The sequence below is a fragment of the Rutidosis leptorrhynchoides genome, chromosome 10, assembly GCF_046630445.1.
Source record: "Rutidosis leptorrhynchoides isolate AG116_Rl617_1_P2 chromosome 10, CSIRO_AGI_Rlap_v1, whole genome shotgun sequence".
In the NCBI taxonomy this organism is placed as follows: Eukaryota; Viridiplantae; Streptophyta; class Magnoliopsida; order Asterales; family Asteraceae; genus Rutidosis; species Rutidosis leptorrhynchoides.
In genome coordinates, this window is record NC_092342.1 from 325,817,340 (window position 1) to 325,823,941 (window position 6,602).

Genomic DNA, 6,602 nt, shown 5'->3' on the forward strand with positions numbered 1-6,602 from the left:
TCGGTCCATGATCTCAACTGGCTCCTCAATAAAATGCAATTGCTTGTCAACTTGAAGTTCCTCCAAAGGAATAGTCTGATCAAATTCAGCCAAACACTTCTTTAAGTTCGAAATATGGAAAACATCGTGAACAGCACTGAGTTCTTGTGGCAACTTCAAACGATAAGCCACCGGTCCAACTCTTTCAATGATCTCAAACGGTCCCACGAAACGAGGACTTAACTTCCCTCTTTTACCAAAACGAATAACACCCTTCCAAGGTGAAACTTTTAACATAACACGATCACCAACTTGAAATTCAACATCTTTCCTTCCTTTGTCGGCATAACTCTTTTGCCGACTTCTAGCAGTTCTCAACCTTTCTTTAATTTGAACAATCTTCTCAGTAGTCTCGTGAATAATCTCTGGACCTGTAAGTTGAGCATCCCCAACCTCATTCCAACAAATAGGAGATCTACATTTCCTACCGTACAAAGCTTCAAACGGTGCGGCTTTAATACTTGCGTGGTAGCTGTTGTTATAAGAAAACTCAGCTAACGGCAAATACTTATCCCACCCATTTCCAAAATCAATCACACAAGCTCGCAACATATCTTCTAATGTCTGAATGGTCCTCTCACTTTGACCATCCGTTTGAGGATGATAAGCGGTGCTCATATCCAATCTAGTGCCCAAGGCTTCTTGCAACGATTGCCAAAATCTCGATACAAATCGACTATCTCTGTCGGAAATTATAGAAACGGGAACACCATGCCTCGAAACAATCTCTTTCAAATACAAACGGGTGAGTTTCTCCATGGAATCGGTTTCCCTAATCGGCAAAAAGTGAGCCGACTTAGTGAGTCGATCTACAATCACCCAAATCACATCGTAGCCACCCGAAACTCTTGGTAACTTAGTGATAAAATCCATAGTGATACCTTCCCACTTCCACTCGGGAATTTCTGGTTGTACCAACAATCCGGACGGTTTTTGATGTTCAGCTTTGACCTTAGAACAGGTCAAACACTTAGCCACATATGTAGCCACATCACCTTTCAAATTTGGCCACCAATACAGCTCCTTAAGATCATGATACATCTTTCCTGAACCAGGATGAATAGAGTACCTAGACTTATGAGCCTCATCCAAAACAAGTTGTCGCAGTTCACCAAACTTCGGAACCCAAAGACGTCCTACAAAGTACCTAGTACCATCTGCTCGAATCTCAAATTTCTTAGCCATACCTCTTACGTTCTATTTCACAAAATTCTCTTCCTTTAAGGCTTCTTGTTGTGCCTCAAGAATCTGCCTTGCGAGGTTTGATCCAACTGTCATATTCAAGGCCCTAACCCTGCGAGGTTCAGTCCTTTCTTTACGACTCAATGCATCAGCCACAACATTGGCCTTACCCGGGTGATACAAAAGGTCACAATCGTAATCATTCAACGTCTCAATCCATCTTCGTTGTCTCATGTTCAACTGTTTCTGATCGAGGATATGTTGAAGACTTTTGTGATCTGTGTACACAGTACTCTTGACCCCATACAAATAATGTCTCCAAATCTTAAGTGCAAAAACAACGGCCCCCAACTCTAAATCATGAGTTGTATAGTTCTGCTCGTGAATCTTCAACTGACGTGATGCGTACGCAATAACTTTCTTTCGTTGCATCAAAACACAACCAAAGCCTTGACGCGAAGCGTCACAATAAACAACAAAATCATCATTACCCTCCGGTAGAGACAATATCGAAGCGGTAGTCAGTTTCTTCTTCAAAATCTGAAAAGCATTCTCCTGTTCATCCTTCCACTCATACTTTTTCCCTTTATGCGTTAAAGCAGTCAGAGGTTTCGCTATACGAGAGAAATCCTGGATGAACCTTCGATAGTAACCTGCCAATCCTAAGAACTGACGAATTTGAGTAGGAGTTTTCGGGGTTTCCCACTTTTCAATCGCCTCAATTTTAGCAGGATCAACTTGTATTCCTTGTTTGCTAACAATGTGACCAAGGAACTGAACTTTTCTTAACCAAAAAGCACACTTAGAGAACTTAGCGTACAACTCTTCTTTCTTTAACAAATCAAACACTAACCTCAAATGTTCTTCGTGCTTTTCATCACTCTTAGAATAGATAAGGATGTCGTCGATGAAAACAATAACGAACTTGTCCAGATAGGGTCTACACACACGGTTCATGAGGTCCATGAACACAGCAGGTGCATTTGTCAATCCGAACGGCATAACAAGAAATTCAAAGTGACCGTAACGGGTGCGAAAAGCAGTTTTTGAAACATCAGATTCTTTAACACACAACTGATGATAGCCAGAACGAAGATCAATTTTTGAATAAACAGAAGAACCCTGAAGCTGATCGAACAGATCATCAATTCTCGGAAGAGGATAACGATTTTTAACAGTGAGCTTATTCAGTTCACGATAATCAATGCATAAACGAAAAGAACCATCCTTCTTCTTAACAAACAGAACAGGAGCTCCCCAAGGGGACGAACTAGGACGAATAAAACCCTTGTCTAACAACTCACGGAGTTGACTTGACAATTCTTGAAGTTCAGAAGGCGCAAGACGATAAGGAGCACGTGCTACAGGAGCAGCGCCGGGAACAAGATCAATTTGGAATTCTACCGCGCGTTGCGGCGGAAGGCCAGGTAAGTCATCGGGAAACACCTCGGGAAAATCCCTAACAATATGAACGTCATCAACGTTCTTTACTTCCTTACCAGGATCAACAACATGAGCAAGGATAGCATGACAGCCTTTGCGGAGATGTTTACGAACTTTCATACAGCTAATAAGGTTTAACTGTGTGCATTTCTTATCTCCAAAGACCATCAGTGGCTCTCCAATCACATCAGTAATACGAATAGCCTTATCATAACAGACGATCTCGGCACGGTTCGCAGACAACCAATCCATACCAATAACAATATCAAAACTACCAAGTTCAATCGGTATCAAATCTATCTCGAAATCCCTACCACCCAGATTAATGTTACACTTACGATGTACAGCCTTAGCAGTAAGTTCCTTACCATTAGCTACTTCAACAACATAAGTATTGTCTAAGAGAGTTAACGGCGTTTTGATTCTCGGACTTAATTTACTCGACACGAAACTTAAATCAGCCCCTGAATCAAATAACACATAAACTGATAAATCGTTGACTGAGAACGTACCAGTAACAAGCTTAGGATCTTCCTCCGCATCCTTAGCATTAATGTTGAACGCTCGGCCGCGTGCAGTCTCTGCAGTCTTCTTGTTGGGACAAGCATCTCGGAAATGCCCCGGCTTCCCACACTCATAACAAACCCTTGGATTACCTCCATTATTCGATTTCCCATTACCGTTACCGTTACCACCTCTATTACCAACATTATTATTATTACCACCAGTCGCGGGAGTAGCAGACCCCGGCAAAAGCACTGTACAATCTTTAGCAATGTGCCCTTGCTTAGAGCACCTCTTACAAGTAACTGTGCAGTAACCATCATGAACTTTATAGCAACGAGGGCACACACGCTGATTTCTGTTGTTAGCACCTGAGGTATCCTGTTTCTTCTGCTGATTTTGGTTTTGATTGCGGTTGTTATCCCACTTTCGTTTCCCATTATCAGCCTTCTTGACAACCTCCTCACTGCTTTCAACAACTGTAGTCTTGCTTCTTCTCAACACCTTGTCATTAAGTTTGTGGGCCATAGACATAGCTACCTCAATAGTCTGGGGTTCACTGGACTCAACCCCGTGTTCAATCTTCTCGGACAAACCATCAATGTAAGCCTCAATTTTGCGGTCCTCATCCGCATAAACCCTAGGACACAGCAAAGTTAACTCGAAAAACCTTCGTTCATAGGCATCTAACTCGGTGCCATGCATTTTCAAATTCTTGAGCTCAACCTCTAGCTTCTTGAGCTCACCCCGAGGTCTATAGCGGGTGATCAATCTTTCCTTAAAATCATTCCAGGCCAAACCATAAGCTACATCGCTTCCCAAACTACTAACCAGATTGTTCCACCATGTCAAGGCACTATCCTTGAGAGTGCAACTAGCGAAACTAACTTTGTCCTCTTCACGGACTCGACTGACCCTGAAAATAGATTCGATTTTCTCGAACCAACGAGTAAGCCCTATTGGTCCTTCCGTACCACTGAATTCTTGAGGTCGACCAGCCATAAAAGTTTTGTGGGAGCATCCCACGTTGTTGTTCACATTGGCGTTAACATTAGCATTTGCTGCCATAGCAGCAGCAATTCCTTCATTGATCAGGCGTTGCATACGCGCTTCAGTGGACTCTCTTGGAGGCATGATCTTCAAAATAGAATAACACATCCGTTAGTACCAAGAATAATACTAGTGTCATAAAGGAATAGATCAAAACACGAAAAGACTAACCATTAAGATATTAGTCAACTAACACTATGAGTAATAACATGACAGTTATGATTGTTATAGAAATAACCATCACATGTATACATATTTTATGATAACATCATACAACATACCTAGCACCTAACATACATGAACATATATTACGCATAACATAACATGCCAAGAGCCACAACATCAGAAATAAAACATGATAATGATAATAGATGTCATAAAAATAACCATCCATACATAATGAAAAATATCCCATAACAAAATCTTAATAAAATCCTCAGCAAAACGCCGTACATAACCCAAAATGTATGTATAAAAAGGACATTAAGTCTGATGAAATAGATAATCAATATGAATAATCACATCACATTCGCTTAGAGCGGGTGTGATAAGCTGGTCCAGCATGAGTCTCAGCAGGATCCTCATACTTACGCAACTTCCCTTTCACAACATCCAACTCTTCCTTCAACACACGAACAGTGCTCTCGAGAGCCTCGAACTTAGCATTAACTTCTCGATCACGCTTGCGGTTCGCATCCTCAACCCTATGCTTGAAAGTGATAAAGTTACCCATGTCGGCACGGATCTCGTCCATAACTTCATTATGTGGCAAGGTGCGCAAACAATCACTAAGGGCGTTAATACGTGTCACCTCATTATAAGCCCGGTTCATATGAGTAATGGTAGAAAAATAGTAATGAACAGGATCATCGATCTCTGGTTGATTAGCACGACGTCTAGCAGGAGACGGTGGAGCAGGAGCAGCAACAGAGTTATCGCTCGGAGTCGACATCTGCAAACAGCAAAACCGCAAACCACATACCAAAAAGATATAAAAGCTAATAATATAACTTATACGAAATGAAATGCATAATAATGCTATAGCAAAAAGGTCGGGCTGTAGACTAGACTCTAATGCACCCTAATAACCACGGGTTGACCACATTAAGACCGCCTAGTTCCCTACAACCAGAGCTCTGATACCACATGTGACGACCCCGTCAAAACACTTAACGGATCCGTCAGTTGGTCCCACAGCTTGATCGGACTTAAATGAATTAAATAAACAAAGTTGCATTCTTTTATTTCAAAATGTTGCCCAAAAAGGAAACAAACCCAATTAAGTAGTTTAAATCAACCAACCATAGTAATGAACCAAAAGTTGACACAAAACATTGCCAACAAACCCACAATTTAAATTATTCAAAATAGAATGCAAACTTAAGTTTCATAAAATCTGCCCAAATGCATGCAGACTCTTCTAACGACAGCGGAAGCATCAAATAACTCAAGTACCTGTGAAAACATGCAAGTAAACTGTCAACACAAAGGTTGAGTGAATTATAGGTTTAAATAAATAAGTAAACTTTAGACCACAAGATTTAAAAAAAATGTTAGAAAACATTAAACATTATTCCATTATCAATGAGCCACCTGGTAACCACTTAACCCTTTATTTACCCTTGCCAAACACAATAAAAATATACACTTGGACAGTGTATCTACAATAAATTACGAAGTACTAAACATTCCGATTATAAATTGCTAGCGCGACTAGCTCGAAATGGGGTTGTCAAACCCGATAGATCTATCCGTAGGATTCGCGTTCACCGGTAGAAACCAATGATTACAGTTACCAGACTAGGGAATATTTTTGTCCAACTCACAATGAATAATTAAATTTAACTGTTACTTGTGTCTAAACGTAAATAAAAATCTGCATGTAATCACATCCCAAAAATATACTTTGAAAAGTATGTAAAAACGGGACTATAACTCACCTTAAATAGCAACTGAAGAAATCTCACAAACAAGCGAACAACAAGTAAAGTAATGTGATCAAGAAAGATCACAACGCCGACCTATAAATAAAGCAGGTCAAAATAAATAACTAACTTAGGCCAAGTCTTAGTATGATAGCTATTGTACATGTTGTAAGTAGGCATAGAACATTACTCAGCAAGCATCGGTTTGATTGGAACAGCATAAGGACACACACTTTCTATTTTTAGAAAGTTTCTATTTTTAGCAGATTTCCATTTTTGGAAAATTTTCTATTTTAGGAAAGTTTCTATTTTTGGAAAGTTTCCAAATTTAGAAAGTTTTGAAGTTAGGAAAGTTTCCTTATTTAGAAAGTCAACAGAAGTCAACTGAAAGTCAAAGTCAACCGAAAGTCAACTCAAAAGTCAACCTTGGTCAAACATAGTCAACATTAATTTTAAAAG